We start from the raw sequence: 23561 nt of genomic DNA, 5'->3' as shown, positions 1-23561 counted from the left end.
TATAGTCTTGTCAACTATGAACAGTATTAGGGGTGCTAGTCTGAAACAGAGATGGAATACAAAGAACTGATTTAAGTACCACAGTAGTAGAATACCCAACTTAAAGCTTGGTATTTATCAATACAGTGAATGCTATAGGAAAGTTGTCATCACTGATCATGCCCTGTGGCCATCAAGCGTCCACTATGTATAATAATAATAATACAGAAATATTGAGCTATAGTGTTGGGATGGAAAGTGAGTCCCACAAGATATAATTTGACAGTCCTATGTCTTAATTAATATAATTAAGACATATTAATTAAGCTAATGCCAGCCTTGATAAGGCATTGATGTGTAGCAAGACCTCTGTAGCTCCCTAGAGTGGTATGGGGACAAACCCGGGGAGTCTTATGCTTGTACAATAAGACGTTATGTACGCAGACAGCACTTTGTCCTCCGTAGGCACTGGTGACATATTACCTGAAGCTAAAAGAGTCCAATGAATTTGAGATTTCTTTAGTAAGAAAGATTTTCCAGGATATCCAATGTTTCTGTATCTCTGGGTGACAGTATTGGTTGTGGCAGAGGTGTTAGTGGAGACGCCATCTTAAGTAGTGTCTACGATCTTCAGCTGAAGTGAGTCGCAATAAAAATTTGTCTGCGATTGTAGCTCTGTATTGAAGGTAAGCTATGGTTGATTTATGGGAGATGATAGCCAGCAGGGCCCTAAATCTGCTTCATCCTCAAGAAGTAGAGAAGCAGGATCCAAGCTAGTGTTGTGGAAGGTGGAGCTTTAACAGGAGTTGCACAGGCTGCTTGCAAATCCCCTTTAAAGGCTTCTCTATAATCTACCTGGATTTTTCTCAGGTCCTCTAACAAAGGATAATAGGTCATTGTAGCAGATTATTTTTTTTAGTGTAGGGCTTAGAAGGATGACATAGAGTCTGCTGCATTACCCCAGACAAAGAGACGGGGAAGGGTATTGAGGAAATCTGATGAGACAAATAAAGTATGCCGTTTAGAATTGTGATTAGCATCTTATTTTACAGAAGCAGTAGACACGACCCAGATAGAAATTATTTTAGTTTATATTTTAGTTTATAAAGCATGACCCACTGTACTGTTAGGGTTGATGCACAATTAGATTATAGCTACACTTTGCCCATTTGTTACCTTCCAAAACCCATTTCTTCTCTAGGATGCCATACAATTAATTTATTTCATGGTGTCGAGAGTCCACAAGCTTGTTACTGATGGGATATACATTCCTACTAGGAGAAGGCAAAGTTACCCAAACCTCAAAAGTCTATAAATACCCCGCCCACCTCACTCATACCTTAGTTTAATGTATAGCCAAGAGGTGAGATGTTTAAGGAGTAAAAACATAAAAAAGAGGAGCAGGAAAAAAGATGTGCTTATTAAAAATAACCCAAAAATAAAGAAAAAAATTGGATGGGCCTCGTGGACTCTCGTCACCATGAAAGAAATGCATTTATCAGGTAAGTTCTTACATAAATTATGTTTTCTTTCATATAGGAGGCAGGAGTCCACAAGCTTGTTACTGATGGGATATAATACCCAAGGTTTGGAAGTTCACGAGTAACAAAAAATAAAGGGAGGGATGAAATAAAAACAAGTATTTTCACTGAGAAATTAAATCCAAAAGTAATGTCTTTTTTTACATTTTCAAAAAAACTTAAATCACAGGCACTAGAATCAAACTGAGACAGCTGCCTGAAGAACCTTTCTACCAAAAGCTGCTTCGAAAGTACAAAAACATCAAAATGATAGAATTTAGTAAAGGTATGCAACGAAGACCAAGTGGCCACTTTCTAAATTTGATCAACTGAAGCTTCATTCTTGAAAGCCCAAGATGTGGCAACTGATCTTGTAGAATGAGCTGTAATTCTCTGAGGTGGAGACTGGCCCGCCTCCAAATAAGTTTTGTGAATTAAAAGTTTTAACCAAGATGCTAATGAAATGGCAGAAGCTTTCTGACCTTTTCTAGAACCAGAAAAAAGAACAGACTAGAAGTCTGTCTGAAATTCTTAGTAGCATCTACATAGTATTTTAAAGCTCTTACTACATCCAAAGAGTGTAAAGATCTTTCAAAAATAGATTTAGGGTGCGGACACAAGGAAGGAACAATAATTTTTCTATTCATGTTCTTAGAATTCAGAACTTTAGGTAGAAACTTGAAAGAAGTCCGCAAAACTGCTTTATCTTGATGGAAAATCAGATAAGGAGACTCACACGAGAGAGCAGACAATTCAGAGACTCTTCTAGCAGAAGAGATAGCTAAGAGAAACAACACTTTCCAAGAAAGTAGTTTAATGTCCAAAGAATGTATAGGTTCAAAAGAAGGAGCCTGACATATCTTTAATAAGAGATTTAGACTTCAAGGAGGAGAAATAGATTTAATGACATGTTTAATATGAATTAAAGCCTGAACAAAACAGTGAATATCAGGAAGATTAGCTATAGTTCTGTAAAATAAAACAGAATGAGCAGAGATTTGTCCTTTCAAAGTATTGGCAGACAAACCTTTATCCAAACCATCCTGAAGAAACTGAAGAATCCTAGGAATTTGAAAAGAATGCCAGGAATAATCATGAGAGAAAATATACGTTTTTAAAACTTTATGGTAAATCTTCCTTGAAACAGGATTGCAAGCCTGAATCATAGTATTAATCACAGAGTCAGAGAAAATGACTAAACGTTCAATTTCCATGCCTTTAAGTTTAGACATTTGAAATCTGGATGGAAGAACGTACCTTGAGATAGAAGGTCTGGCCTTAGAGGAAAAGGCCAAGGTGGGCAACTGGACATTTGGACAAGGTCCGCATACCAAATCCTGTGAGGCTATGCTGGGGCTATCAGAAACACATGACTGTTCCATTATAATTTTTGAGATCACTCTTGGAAGTAGAGGGAGAAAAATGTAAGCAGGCTGGTAAGACCAAGGTACTGCTAGAGCATCTAAGATTTCCCCTAAGGATCCCTGACCCTGAGAGCTACCTGGGAAGTCTCTTGTTCAGACGAGAGGCCATCAGATCTATTTCCGGAGGACCCCACATCTGCACAATTTGATAGAACACATCTGGTTGGAGAGACCAATCCCCCGGATGTAGGTATTGATGGCTGAGATAATCCGCCCCCCAGTTGTCTACACCTGGGATATGCATCGCAGTGATTAGACAGGAATTGGATTGCGCCCAAGAAAGTATTTGAGATACTTTTTTCCTAGCTAGGGGACTGTGAGTCCTCCCTTGATGATTGACATATGCCACTGTTGTGATATTGTCCTTCTGAAAACAAATGTAAGGTTATGTCTCTAATAGAGTCCAAGGGGTCTATTTAACAAGGGCCGAATGGCCCCTGTTTCCCTTGTTTCCGTGTGAGCCTTCAGGCTCGCCAGAAACAGGAGTTAAGAAGCAGCGGTCTTAAGACCGCTGCTCTTAAACTCATACGCCGCCTCTGAGGCGGCGTATAGCAATCCGCCCGATAATGTACGATCCGGCTGATTGACACCCCCTGCTAGCGGCCAATTGGCCGTGAATCTGCAGGGGGGCGGCATTGCACCAGCAGTTCACAAGAACTGCTGGTGCAATGATAAATGCCAACAGCATATGCTGTTGGCATTTATCAATGTACGGCGGACATGGTTCGCTATAGCGGATTATGTCTGTCCGCACATATATAAATAGACCCCCAAGCCTGAGGAGCTCTGAAAACAGCACAGAGTTCCAGGATATTGATTGGTAACCTTGCCTCTCGAGGATTCCAATCTCCTTGTGCTGTCAGAGACCCCCAGACAGCTCCCCAACCTGTAAGACTTGCATCTGTTGTGATCACAGACCAGGTAGGATGAACAAAGGAGGCCCCTTGAATAACAAAATAGTGGTGGTTTAACCACCAAGTCAGAGAAAGTTGTGTATTGGGATTTAAAAATATCAGTTGTGATATCCTAGTGTAATCCTTGCACCATTGGTGTAACATGCAAAGTTGAAGTGGTCTCATATGAAAATTAGCAAAGGGGATTGCGTCCGATGCTGCAATCATGAGACCTAAAACTTTGATACACATGGCCACTGAAGGGAATGTTTAGACAGGCTGAAACCAACTTCAATCATCTCTTTTCTGTTAGAGATAGTGTCATGGACACTCAATCTATCTGGAACCCTAAAAAGGTGACCTTTGTCTGTGGAATCAAGAAACCCTTTGGTAAATTGATCCTCCAACCATGTCTTCGAAGGAAAGACATCTCGTGTGAGATTCTGCTAAATGAAAAGATTGATCTATTACCAAGATATCTTCCAAAAAAGGAAACACCGCAATACCCTGCTTTCTAATTACAGATAGAAGGGCACTGAGAACTTTTGAGAAAATTTTCGGTGCTTTTGCTAGGCCAAATGGAAGAGCAATAAATTGGTAATGTTTGTCTTGAAAAGAGAATCTCAGAAATCGATATTGATCTGGGTGGATTGGGATGCGAAGGTATGCATCCTGTAAGTCTATTGTGGACATAAAGTGACCTTGATGAACAAAAGGCAGAATAGTCCTTATAGTCACCATCTTGAAAGTTGGGACTCTTACAAATCGATTTAAAGTTTTTTAGATCCAAAATTGGTCTGAAAGAATTTCCCCAAAAGTTATAAATCTGAAACACATTTCAGAAATGCTTGGGCCCTTACTAGATGTTTTGGAACATGGGTAAGAAAGAATCTTCCCATGGGTTGTCTTATTCTGAATCCAATTCGATACCCCTGAGAAATAATATTCTGAATCCATTGATTTTGGACAGAGTCTGCCCAAAATTCTTGAAACAGTTTTAGTCTGCCCCCCCACCAGAAGAACTGGATTGCGGGCTGCACCTTCATGCAGACTTAGGGGCTGGATTTGGTTTCTTATATGGTTTTGATTTATTCCAATTTGGAGAGCGTCTCCAAATAGAGCCAGAGGCTTTAGAGCGAGGAAACAGTTTTCTCTATTCTGAAGAAAAGAAAGAAAACAATTGGTAGCTTTAAATTTTTCCTTAGATTTTTTGTTTTGGGGAATAAAAAATAATTTTCCCCCAGTAATAGTGGAGATAACTGAATCCAATTCAGAACCAAAAAGATTTTTACCTTGAAAAGAGAGAGACAGTAATCTTCTTAGATACCATGTCAGTATTCCAAGATTTAAGCCATAAAGCTCTTCTAGTTAGAATAGCTAAAGACATAGATTTGATGTTAATTTTCATAACATCAAAGATTGCATAGCTAAGAAAAACATAATTTATGTAAGAACTTACCTGATAAATTAAATTATTTCATATTGGCAAGAGCCCATGAGCTAGTGACCTATGGGATATACAATCCTACCAGGAGGGGAAAAGTTTCCCAGACCTCAAAATGCCTATAAATACACCCCTCACCACACCCACAATTCAGTTTTAATGAATAGAAAAGTAGTGGGGTGATAGAAAAAAGGAGTAAAAAGCATCAAAAAAAGGAATTGGAAATATAATTGTGCTTTATACAAAAAAACATAACCACCATAAAAAGGGTGGGTCTCATGGACTCTTGCCAATATGAAAGAAATTAATTTATCAGGTAAGTCCTTACATGAATAATGTTTTCTTTCATGTAATTGGCAAGAGTCCATGAGCTAGTGACGTATGGGATAGAAATACCCAAGATGTGGAACTCCACACAAAAGTCACTAGAGAGGGAGGGATAAAATAAAAACAGCCATTTTCCGCTGAAAAAATTAAATCCACAATGAAAGACTAAAACATAAAACATAAGCAGAGGAATCAAACTGAAACAGCTGCCTGAAGAACTTTTCTACCAAAAACTGCTTCCGAAGAGGCAAATGCATCAAAACAGTAGAATTTAGTAAATGTATGCAAAGAAGACCAAGTTGCTAAGGAAATGGCAGAAGCTTTCTGACCTTTCCTAGAACCAGCAAAGACAACAAATAGACTAGAAGTCTTTCTGAAATCTTTAGTAGCTTCAACATAATATTTCAAAGCTCTTACAACATCCAGAGAATGTAAAGATCTTTCCAAATAATTCTTAGGATTAGGACACAAAGAGGGGACAACAATTTCGCTATTAATGTTGTTAGAATTCACAACTTTAAGTAAAAACTTAAATGAAGTCTACAAAACTGCCTTATCTTGATGAAAAATCAGAAAAGGTGACTCACAAGAAAGAGCAGATAATTCAGAAACTCTTCTAGCAGAAAAGATAGCCAAAAGGAACAACACTTTCCAAATAGTTTAATATCCAAAGAATGCATAGGCTCAAAAGGAGGAGCCTGTAAAGCTTTCAAAACCAAATTAAGACTCCAAGGAAGAGAGATTGATTTAATGACAGGCTTGATACGGACCAAAGCCTGAACAAAACAGTGAATATTAGGAAGCTTAGCAATCTTTCTGTGAAATAAAACAGAAAGAGCAGAGATTTGTCCCTTCAATGAACTTGCAGATAAACCTTTATCCAAACCATCCTGAAGAAACTGTAAAATTCTAGGAATTCTAAAAGAATGCCAGGAGAATTTATGAGAACACCATGAAATATAACTCTTCCAAACTCAATAATAAATCTTCCTAGAATCAGATTTACAAGCCTGTAAGATAGTATCAGTCACTGAGTCAGAGAAACATCTATGACTAAGCACTAAGCGTTCAATTTCCATACTTTCAAATTTAGCAATTTGAGATCCTGATGGAAAAATGGTCCTTGAGACAGAAGGTCTGGTCTTAAAGGAAGTGGCCAAGGTTGACAACTGGACATCCGGACAAGGTCCGCATACCAGAACCTGTGATGCCATGCTGGAGCTACCAGAAACACAAACGAATGTCCCATGATGATTTTGGAAATCACTCTTCGGAAGCAGAACTAGAAGCGGGAAGATATAAGCAGGTTGGTAAAACCAAGGAACTGCTAACACATCCACCGACTCCGCCTGAGGATCCCTGGATAGGTACCTGGGAAGTTTCTTGTTTAGATGAGAAGCCATCAGATCTATTTCTGGAAGACCCCCACATCTGAACAATCTGAAAAAACACATCTGGATGTAGAGACCACTCCCCCAAAGTCTGACGGCTGAGATAATCCGCTTCCCAATTGTCTATACCTGGGATATGTACCGCAGAAATTAGACAAGAGCTGGATTCCGCCCAAGCAAGTATCCAATATACTTCTTTCATAGCTAGGGGACTGTGAGTCCCACCTTGATGATTGACATATGCCACAGTTGTGACTTTGTCTGTCTGAAAACAAATTAATGGTTCTCTCTTCAACAGAGGCCAAACCTGAAGAGCCCTGAAAATAGCACGGAGTTCCAAAATATTGATTGGTAACCTTACCTCTTGAGATTTCCAAACCCCTTGTGCTGTCAGAGTTCCACAGACAGCTCCCCAACCTGAAAGACTTGCATCTATTGTGATTACAGTCCAGGTTGGACAAACAAAAGAGGCCCCTTGAATTATACAGTCTAACCACCAAGTCAGAGAAAGTTGAACATTGGGATTTAAGGATATTAATTGTAATATCTTTGTATAATCCCTGCACCATTGCTTCAGCATACAAAGCTGGAGAGGTCTCATATGAAAACGAGCAAAGGGGATCGCTTCCGATGCTGCAGTCATGACACCTAAAACTTCCATGCACATAGCCACTGAAGGGAACGATTGAGACTTAAGGTTCTGACAAGCTGAAACCAATTGTAATCGTCGCTTAATTGGAACCAGATTCTTTGGGGGAAGGATTGGCTTTCTGTTCCTTATTCTGTGAAAAAGAACGAAAACGATTAGAAGCCTTAGATTAACCCTTAAATCTTTTATCCTGAGGTAAAAAAACTCCTTTCCCCCCCAGTAACAGTTGAAATAATTGAATCCAACTGAGAACCAAATAAATTGTTACCTTGGAAAGAAAGAGATAGTAATCTAGACTTAGATACCATGTCAGCATTCCAATATTTAAGCCACAATAGCTAAGATACCTAAAGACATAGATTCAACATCAATTTTGATGAAATCAAAAATATCATACCAGATAAAATGATTAGCATGTTGAAGCAAGCAAACAATGCTAGACAAATCAGGATCTGTTTCCTGTTGCGCTAAACTTTCCAACCAAAAAGTTGATGCAGCTGCAACATCAGCCATAGAAATGGCAGACCTGAGAATATAGCCAGAATATAAATAAGCTTTCCTTAGATAAGATTAAAGTTTCCTATCTAAAGGGTCTTTAAAGGAAGTACTATCTTCCATAGGGATAGTAGTACGTTTGGCAAGAGTAGAGATAGCCCCATCAACTTTGGGGATTTTTTCCCAAAACTCCAATCTGATTGCTGGCAAGGGATACAACTTTTTAAACCTAGCAGAAGGAATAAAAGAAGTACCAGGCCTATTCCATTCCTTTGAAATCATATCAGAAAAAGCAACAGGAACTGGAAAAACCTCTGGAGTAACCACAGAAGGTTTATAAACAGAATGTAAACATTTACTAGTTTTAATATCAAGAGGACTAGTTTCCTCAATATCCAAAGTAATCAACACCTCTTTTAACAAGGAACGAATATACTCCATCTTAAAGAGATAAGTAGATTTGTCAGTGTCAATATCTGAGGAAGGATCTTCTAAATCAGATAGATCCTCATCAGAGGAGGATAATTCAGTATGTTTTCGGTCATTTGAAATTTCATCAACTTTATGAGAAGTTTTCAAAGACCTTTTACGTTTATTAGAAGGCGGAATAGCAGACAAAGCCTTCTGAATCGCATCAGCAAAAAAATATTTTATATTCACAGGGACATCATGTACATTAGATGTTGAAGGAACAACAGGCATTGTACTAGTACTGATGGATACATTATCTGCATGTAAAAGTTTATCATGACAACTGTTACATACTACCGCTGGTGATATAATCTCTACTAATTTACAACAGAACACTTATCTTTGGTAGAAGTGTTATCAGGCAGCAGGAATACAACAGTGGTTTCTGAGACAGGATCAGATTGAGACATCTTGCAAATGTAAGAGAAAAAACAACATATAAAGCAAAAATATCAATTTCCTTATATGGCAGTTTCAGGAATGGGAAAAAAATGCAAACAGCATAGCCCTCTGAGCATAGAGAAAGGCAAGAGGCATATAGGGAGTGGGGTTTAAATAATTAAATTATTTGGCACCAAGAATGACTCGCAATGCAAAATTATTACTTTTTTGCGCTAACAACATCTGGAAATAACACAACTCGCGCCATGGCAGACGCAACCTTGTGCAAGGAGCCTGGCGTCAACTAATGGCGAACTTGCATCAACGAACATACCTTCGTGCCAAAAAAATTCTTGCACCAAGAATGACGCAATAAATAATAGCATTTTGCGGCCTCGCAAGCCTAATTTTACCCATGGAAATTAAAGAAACAGTCAATTTTGAAGAAAAGACTATACCACAGGTAAGAAAAAATAACTTCCTAAATATGGTTTTCCCAATTTTGAAACTGATAGTCTGCAAAAGGAAATACACATAAACCTGACTCATGGCAAATATAAGTACAATACATATATTTAGAACTTTACATTAATACATAAAGTGCCAAACCATAGCTGAGAGTGTCTTAAGTAATGAAAACATACTTACCGAAAGACACCCATCCACATATAGCAGATAGCCAAACCAGTACTGAAACAGTTATCAGTAGAGTCAATGGATTATGATAGTATATCGTCGATCTGAAAAGGGAGGTAGGAGATGAATCTCTACGACCGATAACAGAGAACCTATGAAAAGATTTCCCGCGAGGAAAACCATAGAATTCAATAGGTGATACTCCCTACATATCCCTCTGATATTCACTGTACTCTGAGAGGAATCAGGCTTCAAAATGCTGAGAAGCGCATATCACAGAAGAAAATCAAGCACAAACTTACTTCACCACCTCCATAGGAGGCAAAGTTTGTAAAAACTGAAACTGAATTGTGGGTGTGGTGAGGGGTGTATTTATAGGCATTTTGAGGTTTGGGAAACTTTGCCTCTCTTGGTTGGATTGTATATCCCATAAGTCACTAGCTCATGGATACTTGCCAATTACATAAAAGAAATGATTTGCATGTTGAAGTAAAAAAATATTGTTAGATAATTCTGTGTCTGAAGACAACTGCTGAGCCAAACTGTCCGACCAAAATGTAGAAGCAGCAGCAACATCAGCCATGGATATAACTGGTCTAAGAATATAGCTTGTATGTAAATATGCCCTTCTAAGATAAGATTCAAGCTTCCTATCTAAAGGGTCTTTAAAAGAAATTACGTCTTCCATAGGAATGGTAGTATGCTTAGCAAGAGTAGAAATACCCCCATCAACCTTAGGGACTGTTTCCCAAAGTTCCAAATTAGCAACAGGCAAAGGATACAATTTTTTAGACCTAGAAGAAGGGTTAAAAGAAGTACCAGGTTTAGACCATTTTTTAGCAATCATATTAGAGATAGCGTCTGGAATAGGAAAAACTTCAGGTGTAATAACAGAAGTTTTAAATACAGAATTTAAACGATTACAAGATTTATCGTCAGGAGGTTTAGACTCCTCAATACCCAAATTAAATAATATTTCCTTTAAAAGAGAGCAAATATGTTCAATTTTAAATAAAAAAGAAGATTTGTAAATTTCTGTCTCTGATGAAGGATCATCTGAATCACAGGAACCCCCATCAGTTGAAGATACATCGGTATGCTTTCGGTCAGTACAAAATTCACTAGACTTAGGAAAACTTTGTAAAGTCCTTTTACGTTTATTTGAAGGTGGAATAGCAGTCATAGGGGTCAATTTATCAAGCTCCGTATGGAGCTTGATGCCCCTTGTTTCTGGCGAGCCTGCTCTGAGGCTGCAGACAGAAATCAACCAGATCAAATACGATCGGGTTGATTGACACCCCCTGCTAGCAGCCGATTGGCCATGAATCTGTAGGGGGCGGCATTGCACAAGCAGTTCACAAGAACTGCTGGTGCAATGATAAATGCCAACAGCGTATGCATTGTATCATGTCCGCTCGCACATTAATAAATTCACCCCATAGCCTTCTCTATGGCTACAGCAATAAAATCTTTTATTTCTGCAGGAATGCCTTTTGTATTAGACTGAGATGGAACAACAGTGGAAGCATTTGTACTCATAGAAATATCAGCATGTAATACATTTTCAAAACAGGAGCCACATAATTGAGCTGAAGTATTTAAATCAGCTTTTTTTTTACAACAAACACACTTAACTTTGGTAGAAATATGTTCATGCAGCTCAGTTCCTATGACAACATCTGAGGCAGGTTCAGTTTCAGACATTGTGGCAAAAAATGTTAAAAAAATAATAAAAAAAATAACATTAGTTGCAAAATATCACATGCTCCTTAAATGCAGCAGTTTTCAGGAATGGGAAAAACGTTATAATCAATATCGTTGAGATGTAAAAACAAGCTTATATAGCTCTCTAAAAATGAGGAGAGCACTGAGTGAAGTGGGAGCGGGCTTTTAAACTACACAAAAGGTGCTAAAGTTTTAGTGCAAAAAAAACGGTAAGGAATGATGACGCATCATGATGACGTAAATAGCGTCATTGCGTTCGTGATTTTGCGTGCGAAATTGAAAAAAAGAACATCCATGAATGTCAAGGTAACAAAGGCCTAAAGTTAAGCGTTTTAATAAATATCGTAAATTAGCTCCCAAACTTTCACAATACTGATGCTATATTCATTGACGCTTTAAGTAGAAATAAACAACCTGATCCTTTTTGCCCTATCAGTCTTGGCCCTGGCCCAAAAGATTAGACTCAACTCCCAAATTTCAGGCGTAAAAATAAAAAACTCTGAATATAAATTAGCTTTATACGCTGATGATATTATTTTCTCTTTGACCAGTCCTTCCCAGTCACTACCGTCCCTCTTAGCTGACTTTGAGGAATATGAGGCCCTTTCTAATTTCCATCTCAAAGTTTCCAAGTCCGAAATTCTAAACAACAACCTACCAAGAGAAATTTGGACCCCCCTGAAGGCTTCCTCCTCCTTGTCGGTCCAACCTTTCAAAATGAAATATCTCTGTATATATCTCACAGCAGACCCACAGGATCTGTTCCACACTAACTATAAGCCCCTTAAAGTTAGCATCTCCAACGACCTATCTAGTTGGAGTAATAAACAGATTTCCTGGTTTGGCAGGACACAGGTTGTTAAGATGAATATCCTCCCGAGGATGCTTTATTTATTCCAGACCCTCCCCATACCCCTCCCAAGACCATACACCTCAGGCCTCCAAGGCATTATTGGACAATACATATGGCAAAACATAAAACCGCGTATACCGAGATCCACCATGTTTCTCCCTAGACTTAGTGGAGGCCTGGGAGTACCTAACATTGAGCTCTACAGAAGAGCCACAATTCTACAACATTTGATTGAATGGTGCCACAACTCCCTAGATAAGAAATGGGTTCAACTAGATAGAGAGATACTCGGCATAGACAATTTGGGCACACTGGCTTGGTCTCCTCCAAAGCTTAGACCTATAAAGGTATTCTCTTACCCTCTATAGACAGAATTCTTCACAGTATGGGACAGGATTTTAAGGACCTCTTCCCAAGTGTCTTCTCAATATGCACCTATGACTCCCTATGGACCCGCCTTGGGGTTGCCTACAGGCACTTTTTCTCATACACATAATCTTTCCCCTCACATTAAACCACTGACAGTGGGCGACTTGCTAGCGGGCACAAAGCTCCTACCAAAGGAGGAAATAGAAAAGAGGTGTCGAATACGCTTCTCATCCTGGCTTGACTATACGCGCCTGGTGCATTGCATACAATCTCACAAAAACAGAGATGACTTTTTCAGACCACTCACGGCCTTAGAGCACCTATGTACACAACAAACACAACCTAGACATACCATCTCAAAGATATATTCTATCCTTTCCACCAATACCGGTACTATGTACCCATCATTTATACATAGATGGACAGCAGATCTTGACAGACAGATTGACCCTCAAGAATGGGACAGGGCCTTTAAATAGCTGAAGGAGGCTTCTGTCTCCTCGGGCATCATAGAGATGAACTACAAGCTTATGGCCAGATGGTACATGACGCCGGCCAGAATTAGCCGGATCTACAGGAGGGGAGGCGGGAGGTGTTGGAGGGGATGTGGTGAGGAGGCAGACATACTACTTATCTGGTGGTCCTGCGGGTCGCTGGGCTCTCTGTGGTCGGATGTGTTAGCAGAAATAAATGACAAACTTGATCTAAGGGTCCCGAGTGACCCAGGTATACTGGTCTTTCTGGACCTTCCCAAAGTAAAAAGTAAACCTAAAAGGTCCCTATTATACTTTATGTTAAATAGCGTCAAGTCCCTCATTCCAAGGAAATGGAAATCCGAGATGGTCCCCTCTATGTCAGAATGGAGGGCACAGGTCTCCTCCTTATTGGGACTTGAGAGATATCACTACTTGAAAAGCGGGAACCTAGATGTTCATGATGCCATGCTGGAACTGTGGAGCCCATCTACTGACGGGCAGAATCGCCCTTAGAGGGGTGGACTCTTTACGGACCCTCTCCTGATTTTTTCCCCTCTCCCCCTTATTATTATTATTTTTTTTTTTCCACATCCACCCTCTTTCACTCTCTCAATCTCCCCTATCCTCTTCTTTCTTTTCTTTTTCTGTCTCTTCTATTAAATACATTACAGAGTATGCTTTATCCACGTACCATTTACATACTACATCCTACACATTACTGTGGATATTTGCCGACTGTTTTCTGGCAATATCTTAGGTCCCCTGTTGGGACTTTCCTGTAGTATTACTCCTTAATATAAAAATGAGCAATATCTTTGTAACATGGTCCTGTATATGGAATGCCCTTTTCCCTTTTGTTGGGAATATTGCCCTCTTGTATTGTATTGTAACCACAGGCCTTGTTAAAAACAAAAAGAGGTTCTCTCCACGTAAATGTGCATGTTATTATCTTTTATGTCAATGAGAATACTTGCTGTATATTTCTGTTTGATGCTCAATAAAAATCTTTAAACACTAGAAATAAACAACCTGTCTCATGGCCAATATATATATATTAATAACTTTACAAATAAAGTGCCCTCCTTAACTGAGAGTGTCCTTAAAAAAAAAGATATATACTTACTATAAGACACCCATCCACATATAGCAGACAGCCAAACCAGTACTGAAAAATATCAGCAGAGGTAATGGTAGAGGAGTATAATGTTGATCTGTAAAGGGAGGCAGCAGATAAATCCCTGCTACTGAATTTACAAAGAGCCCTAGAATAGATTTCCCATAGGCGAAAACATGGTATCATCAGGCAATACTCCCTTCTCATCCCTCAGACGAACACTGTACTTAGAGAGGAACTGGACTTCAATATGCTTAGAAGCACCTTTCACTGAAGAATCAAGCTCATCATGCTTCACCACCTCCTAAGGAGGCAACGTTTATAAACTGAGGTATGAGTGAGGTGGGTGGGTTATTTATAGGCTTTTGAAATTTGAGAAACTTTGCTCCTCCTGGTAGGAATGTATATCCCAAGAGTAACAAGCTTGTGGACTCTCGTCACCTATATGAAAGAAATATACCTTAGTGTAGTCCATAAATGTATAAAGCGGCCACATATGGGATCATGTAAAATTACCCCCTCCATGACATGTAATGCTCTTCATTTGCTGCAGTCTAGTTATTATGTTCCTCACAATTAGGCTATTGCCTAACCAGAACAAATCTGCAATTATTCTCTTGCACATATTCTGAGCCTTCAATAATGATTAAGGCATTAAAAGGTAACTGGGAGGGTTAAAGCTTTAGATTATAACATACAGTATCACAATTCTTAATATATATCTAAAACTATCAAACAGGGAGACATAACTAAGTGAGGATATTATCATTAACCAGGTGATCTTTGCATTCTTGTATCCCTCTGTGCAAAGTATTTCATCTCAAGAGCTAAACTGCATGAATTTATTAAGATTCCTGATTCATGTGAACTGTGACTATGCAATACCTACACCTGGGAAACTGATTGATTCTGTTTTATTACAAAGAACTGTAATACATGAACTTTGCTAAACATGATGCACTTGCTTTGAGTAATTTACTTCTTGTCTTACAATAATAAAATTAATTTACAAATAAATAGGTTTGTTTGTGTTTTGATAAAAAAAAAATGTGTGTTTAAAATGTTCTCATATTGAAAATGTGCTGTATAAATGGTTATAGGTGTTTGCAGTATAAGCAAAAATAAACTTTCCTTGTACATATTTAAAGATCTCTCTCCTACCCTATAAGGCTGTGACACCTCCTCAACCTAGTAAAACATCAGATTTTGGTAATGCATTTTGGTATTGCTTATGCGGCAGTTTATGAAACAAACTTGCCCATGTGCCAAAAATATATTTTAAAAAAATACAAAAAATCAGGGGGGGGGGGGTTCTCGTGGACTCTTATCACCATGAAATAAAGGAATTTATCAGGTAAGATATAAATTATGTTTTCTTTCATATAGGTGATAAGAGTCCACAATCCATTACTCCTGGGAACTAATAGCCAAGCTGCGGCAGAGACGAGTAATGGTAAAAAATAGGGAGGGATTAAATATCCTATTAAACCATAAGAAAAAACATCCAAAAACTGTGTCATAGACAGAAACAACTGCCTGAAACACGTTCCTACCAAAAGCAGCTTCAGAAGAAGCAAACACCGAAATTTAAAAATTTAGTAAAAGTATGCAAAGATGACCAAACAGTTGCCTTGCAAAGTTGTTCCACAGAAACCATATTCTAAAATTCCCAGGAAGAGGCTATAGAGCTAGTAGATTGAGCCGTTATACGCTTAGGAGGAGATTGACCTGCTTCTACATAAGCCATATGGATTCATTTGCAATCCAGGAAACTAGAGCAACAGAAGATGCCTTCTGCCCCTTGCTCTTACCCGAAAATAAACAAACAAATCAGAAATTTGTCTGAAAAAATAGTAACCTCAAAATAATATTTTAAAATGAAAACCTCTAGAACCAAAATAAGATTTAAAAGACGAGAAAAAAGTTTAATCACAGATTTTATTTTAGATAATGCCTGAACAAAACCATACACATCTGGAAGATAAGCAATTTTCTTATGGAAAAGAACAGAGAGGTCCAAAATCTGGTCTTTCAAGGAACTGGCAGAAAGATCTTCCTGCAAACCATCCTGAAGAAATTCAAGAATTCTGGAAATCTTAAAAGAATGCCAAGAATTAATATGATCAGAACACAAAAATTCCAAGCATTGTAATAAATCCTTCTGGAAACAAATTTCCTAGCCTGAACAAGAGTATAAATAACAGACTCAGAAAAAAACTCTCTGACAAAGCACTATCCTGTTTAATTTCCAAGTCATACAGATTTTAAATCTGGAAAGAAAATGAGGCCTAGAAACAGAAGATCTCTTCTTAGAGGAAGAGGCCAAGGTTAGCAACTGGACATCTGAACCAGATCTGCAAAACAAACTCTTCAAAGCCATTTAGGAGCTATGAGAAACATAGATGCATTCTCTAGCCTGATCTCATTTATTACCTAGGGTAACAATACCAAAAGAGGAAACACATAAGTCAGCTGAAATGATCAAGGCATCCTCAGAGCACTTGTCTCTATAGCCCTTGGATATCCGAACCCGGAAAAATACTGAAGAAGCTTGTTGTTCAGTCTGAAAGCCATGAGAACTATCTCCGGCATTCCCCAAGACTCACAATCTGACTGAATACTTCTGGAAAAGAGACCATATCCTGGATGGATATTCTGATGACTGAGAAAATCTGCTTCCCAGTTGTCCACTTCTAAAACATGAATTCCAGATATGTGACAATGATGGATCACTTCTCAATCCATACTTTTTTGAACTTCCTTCATTGCCAGGGAACTTTTTGTCCCCCCCCCCCCCCCCGATGAATGATATGTGCCACAGCTGAAACATTGTCTGACTGAAACTGAAGGAAGGATTCTATCCTTAAATGGGACCCAAAACAGAAGAGAGTTATGAATTGCTCGGAGCTCCAAAATATTTATTGGAATCTTTGCATCCAAAGATGCCAAAATTCCCTGAGCAAAGCAACAACCTCATACTGCACCCTGGCTGGACAGACTTGCCTCTGTCAAAATAACATTCCACAGAGCACAAACAAAGCTTGCTCCTTGAGAAATGCACTAGGGAACTAACAAACATGAGATAGAATGCATTGCTAGAGGACTCAGAACAAATATTTGAGAAAACTGGGATAAATCCCTGTTCACTTATTCAGCATGCAAAGCTGAAGAGGCCTCATATGCAGCCAAGCATAAGGTACTGCATCTGATGGTTCCACCATTAAACCTATTACTTCCATACAGGAAGCTACTGAGGAAAAAACAGACAGAAATTAATTTTGATGTCATTGGCCCCTAGTTATCAAGCCGTCAACCTCAAATATGCTGGAATTCCGCAGCGTATTTGTGGCGAGGCTGATTCGCCTTAGTTATCAAGCCCTAGACACCGGCAAAAGTAGAATTTTGTGATGTAAGCTTCGATCCGCCGGACTCAGGCCGACACAGATCGATGCTTACGTCACTACAGATGTTCAGCACACAAGTTCGGCACAATCTGACTACTTTTGCTAGTTATCAAAAAACTAGCAGGTACGCTCGGCACTTTTCCGGCCCAGCATACCTGGTTTTCAACCCGCCGCTCTGGAGGCGGCGGATCCCATAGGAATCAATGGGAGTCTGACCATAGCGAAAGTTTATGTTCGCTGCTGCCCGACATCCCATTGATTCCTATGGGAGCTGTCTACACCTAACACCCTAACATGTACCCCGAGTTTAAACACCCCTAATCTGTCCCCCCTACACCACCGCAACTAAATAAAGTTATTACCCCCTAATCCGACGCTCTCGGAGCCCACCGCAAGCTATAATAAATATGTTAACCCCTAAACCGCCGCTCCCGGTCCCCGCCGCAACTATAATATATGTATTAACCCCTAAACCGCCACTCCCGGACCCCGCTGCCACCTACATTATACCTATTAACCCCTATCCTGCCCCCCTTACACCTCCGCCACTATAATAAATTTATTAACCCCTATCTTGCCCCCCTACACCGTCGCCACCTATAATAAAGTTATTAACCCCTATCCTGCCCCCCCTACACCGTCGCCACCTATAATAAATTTATTAACCCCTATACTGCCCCCCCTACACCGCCGCCACTGTAATAAAATTATTAACCCCTAAACCTAAGTCTAACACTAACCCTAACACCCCCCTAACTTAAATATTAATTAAATAAATCGAAATAATATTTCTCTTATTAACTAAATTAATCCTATTTAAAACTAAATACTTACCTTTAAAATAAACCCTAATATAGCTACAATATAAATAATAATTATATTGTAACTATTTTAGGATTTATTTTTATTTTACAGGCAAATTTCAATTTATTTTAACTAGGTACAATAGCTATTAAATAGTTAATAACTATTTAATAGCTACCTAGTTAAAATAAAGAGAAATTAACCTGTAAAATAAAAACTAACCTAAGTTACAATTACACCTAACACTACACTATACTTTAATAAATTATTCCTATTTAAAACTAAATACTTACCTGTAAAATAAACCCTAAGATAGCTACAATGTAATTAATAATTACATTGTAGCTATTTTAGGATTTGTATTTATTTTACAGGTAACTTTGTATTTATTTTAGCTAGTTAGAATAGTTATTAAATAGTTATTAACTATTTAATAACTACCTAGCTAAAAGAAATACAAAATTACCTGTAAAATAAATCCTAACCTAAGTTACAATTAAACCTAACACTACACTATCATTAAATTAGTTAAATAAATGAGCTACAAATAACTACAACTAACTAAAGTACAAAAAATAAAAAAACTAAGTTACAAAAAATAAAAAAAATAAGTTACAAACTTTTCAAAAATATTACAACAATTTTAAGCTACTTACACCTAATCTAAGCCCCCTAATAAAATAACAAAGCCCCCCAAAATAAAAAAAATCCCTACCCTATTCTACATTAAAAAGTTACTAGCTCTTTTACCTTACCAGCCCTTAAAAGGGCCTTTTGCGGGGCATGCCCCAAAGAAAACAGCTCTTTTGCCTGTAAAATAAAAATACAATCCCCCAACATTAAAACCCAACCCCCACATACCCATAATCTAACCCAAACCCCCCTTAAATAAACCTAACACTACCCCCCTGAAGATCATCCTACCTTGAGCCGTCTTCAGCCAGCCGACCACCGATGGAACCGAAGAGGAGATCCGGAGCGGCAGAAGTCATCATCCAGGCGGCGCTGAAGAAGTCTTCCATCCGATTGAAGTCATCATCCAGGCGGCGCTGAAGAGGTCTTCCATCCGATTGAAGTCTTCATCCAAGCGGCATCTTCAATCTTCATCCATCCGGAGCGGAGCCATCTTCAGACGAGCCGACGCGGAGCCATCCTCTTCTTCCTGACGACTAACGACGAATGAAGGTTCCTTTAAGGGACGTCATCCAAGATGGCGTCCCTTCAATTCCGAATTGGCTGATAGGATTCTATCAGCCAATCGGAATTAAGGTAGGAAAAATCTGATTGGCTGATTGAATCAGCCAATCAGATTGAAGTTCAATCCGATTGGCTTATCCAATCAGCCAATCAGATTGAGCTCGCATTCTATTGGCTGTTCCGATCAGGTCCGCGGCGGCGATGGTAGGCGAGCTTAGGCGGGCGTATTGAACCAGCGAAGGCAGGTAAAGTAGACACGTTGATAACTAGAAGCCATTGTCTCTGTTAAAGACAGTCTCTTAGAGACTGAATCTATTTAAAATACCAGAAAAGTTAACTTGCCTGAGAAATCAAATAACTATTTGGCAAATTAACTTCCAACTATAAAGCTGAAGAATTCACAACAGTTGGTTGACATGAGATTCCACTAAAAATATAGATGGAGATTGAACCAAGATATTGTCCAAAAATGGAAAAACAGAAATCAAGGAACCAAGAACTTTTGTAAAGATTCTTGGTGCAGAGGCCAGACCGAATGGAAAAGCCACAAACTGATAAAAATTGTCCAGAGAGGCAAACCTCAGAAATAAAAAATGATCCAAAAGAATAGGATGGAACATGAAGATAAGCATCCTTTAAATATATGGTCAAAATATAGTGACCTTGACAAACAAAAGGAAGAAAAGACCTGATGGTTTCCATGTTGAAAGTTGGAATCCTGACAAGTCTGTTCAAAATGATTAAATCTAGAACAGGCTGAAACAATTCCCTCTTTAATGGGAACTGGGACTATAACCCCTTTAGATTATAGATGTGGAACACATTGAAGAAAAACCTGAACTTTCACTGTGTTCCTTGGCACCCTTGAAAGAGAAAAATTAAAGCCTATTAGATAACCTATAGAGACAATTTTCAGAGTCCAAGGATCTAGAACTGCGTGAAACCATGCATCCTGAAAATGCATTAACCTGCCCACTACCAGAGATACTGGACTGGGGGCCGCCCTTCATGCTGACTTAGAAGTAGGAGTGGAATTTTGCAAAGACTTGTGAATACATGAGCTGCTTTGATTTGGGAAAGCAGCTTATTTTTGCTTCTTGTTCCAGCTGAAGGAACCAAATTGACAATAAGTTTTAAATTTACTCTTAAATTTCTTATCTTGTGGAAGAAACTAACTCTTGCCACCAATAACTGCTAAAACTATATTTTCCAGTTCAGACTTAAAAAGTCTATTACTGTGAAAAGTAGTAGAAAGTAAATTATTCTTAGAAGCTGCAAGAGCAGACCAAGACATAAGCCAAAAAGCATGTCTGGCAACAACTAAAAGACACTAATTCTTAGCAGAAATTCTAATAATATCATGAATAGCATCACCCATAAAAGCATTAGCACATTTAAGTGTCTCTAAAAGCTTTAGGAAGTTAACTCTATCAGACTCAATCAGAACCTGAACAGAGAGATTCTCTAACCATTTAGAGATAGCAGCTGATACATCAGCAATATTAAAAGCAGGGGTTTTGTTGTTTCTGTTTTTTTTTTTAAATATAACCAGATTGGAGATAAGATTTTCTTTAAAGAGGAAACAAGCTTCCTATCTAATGAGTCTTTAAAAGAAAAGCTATTTTCCATAGGAAGAGAAGTTTTTTTTGTTTGTTTGTTTTTTAAAGGACCTGTTAATACAGGGGCGTATTATGGCCTAGGCCAACAAGGCCAGTGCCTAGGGCAGCAGATTCGGGAGGGGCAGCACATCTGCCCTATCCTCTCTCTAAAAGCCAGCATACAGTACAGTGAGCTATTAAGTGCAAGCTTTTACAGAGACGACAAGGCACATGCGCTGATTAAGGTCGCTCTTCACAGACAGTGCTCCTTTAAACCGTTGCTTCATTTAGAGCCACCAGAATTTTTGCAGTGGAAGCATTCTTGGCGAGAATTCTGCCCAGGGATAGGCTTACAAGGTGAGGCTGGAGGAGAAGACCTTGTGCCGATATGCTGCCTTCCCTTATCTGCTGTGGTGGGTCTGCGAGCACAGTTCTTATTGCAGGTCTTAGTAACTAACAGACTGGAAGCATCTGTGCACTGCTTAGATCAGCTTCTGATGTCTAATCATAAACTCTCAGCGCTAATGTCTGTTAACTACTAATAGCTAGCTTTCTCTGCATTCATGAACCCACGGAGTAAATAGTAAACGGACACTTTGTTTCATTACTTGAATAATGGTAATTAATGTATGTTGTTGCATGTGAAGGGCAGTGATTGTTTCAAAGTGTGTTCTTCTTTCCCTCCCTTCCTCTCTCCCTTCTTTCCATTTCTTCCTCCCTTAACTCTCTCCCTTCTTTCTTTCCCTCCCTCCTTTCCCTTTCTCCCTCCCTCAACACCCTTCCTTCCTCAACTCCCTCCCTTCATTCTTTCCCTCCCACCCTTCTTTCCCTCCCCTTTTCTCCTCTCCCTCCCCACTTTTCTCCTCTCTCTCTCTCTCTCTCTCCCTCTTTTTCTTCTTTCCTTTCCCTCCCTTTTCTCCCCTCCCCTTCTTTTCTCTCCCTTCTCTCAGGGAGAAAATGGTATGAGATGCATGCAATTGAACCCACCTGTATGCAAGTGTTTTGCTAGCCCATTTTCTTTTGAATTGTTATGAATGAAAACCAAATATTTACACACTGACCCAAAAAAATATGGGGTGGGGGGTGGGGCTGGGGTTTGGCAGCAGAATTTTGAGTGCCTAGGGCAGCACAAAACCTAAATATGCCACTGTGTCAACACAAAAATTGTTATTGTTTAAAAAGATAGCTAACGCCTTTACTACTCTTTCCTCAGCTTTACACAACAAACATGGTTATATTAATATACTTTATAACCTTTAAACCTCTAAATTTCTGCCTTTTTCTAAGTCACTAAAGTCAGCCCCATGATCACATACTTTTTTATTAGCTTTTCACAACAGGGGAGTGCTAGTTCATTTGAGCCATATAGATAACATTGTGCTCACGCCTGTGGGTTCTAACAACATAGCACTAATTGGCTTAAATGCAAGTCAATAGATAATAAATAAAAAGTCATGTGATCAGGGGGCTGTCAGAGTTGACTGTCCCTTTAAGCTAAGGCAGAAATAGCCTTATCTACATTAGGGATATTCTCCAAATGCTCACATTAAAAGGCTTAAGGTAAACCTAGGCCCAAATTTTAGAGACAGTCATAGGAACAGGAAAGAAAATTCACCCTGATATTTAAAATAATTAAAAAAGGCGTCAAATGTTCTCCCATGCACACCCAAACATGCACATCAAGCACCAAAAAAACAGTGCAAAAAAGAAACATTATTCCTAAAACAAAAATATTTATATATATCCCCTAAACTCAAGGAATATATGCTAATTAAACTAGCACTAATAAGCTGACCAAGGGGATTCCTAATGGTTTCCACCATGAGATACAGTCGCCACAAAACATAAACTTACCTCAAAAGCTTTTAACCTAGTACTGAAACACCAAATAAGTGCAAAGGAAGTTTCTTGCACTAAATGTCAGAAAAGAATATATTTATCCTTTTAAATAAAAAAGACAAAGATAAGCTTAATGCCTAAAACTCCAAATATATCCCTCATGACAAAATCAGTACTGAAGAGGGGAACTCAAGGGTCCAAACAAGGAATCACTAAAATAACAAACAATCTTGCAAATCTTCATTTTTCATCTACCTACAGCGGAGGCAAAGACAAGACTGATTACCATAGAGGTGGGAGGGTTTATATAGAGCTCTGAGGTTTGGCAATCTTTGCCACCTCCCAGGGCCGTCTTTAACACAGGGCAAAAGGGGCAGCTGCCCAGGGCCCAGTCTTTGTTGAGGGGCCCAAGAGTCTTTTTTCTTTTTGGTTCATACCAGACTGCTGATGTGACATGGGGAACACACACAGTCAGTCCTAATACTGTCACAGTCAAAAGTTCTCTGCTTATATTTATTTGTTAGAAACTGTGCCAGACCATGCCAGTGTCATGTGACATGCCAAGCTATTGC

This window comes from Bombina bombina, chromosome 1 (genome assembly GCF_027579735.1).
Source record: "Bombina bombina isolate aBomBom1 chromosome 1, aBomBom1.pri, whole genome shotgun sequence".
Classification (NCBI taxonomy): Eukaryota; Metazoa; Chordata; class Amphibia; order Anura; family Bombinatoridae; genus Bombina; species Bombina bombina.
This window is presented reverse-complemented; position numbering follows the sequence as displayed.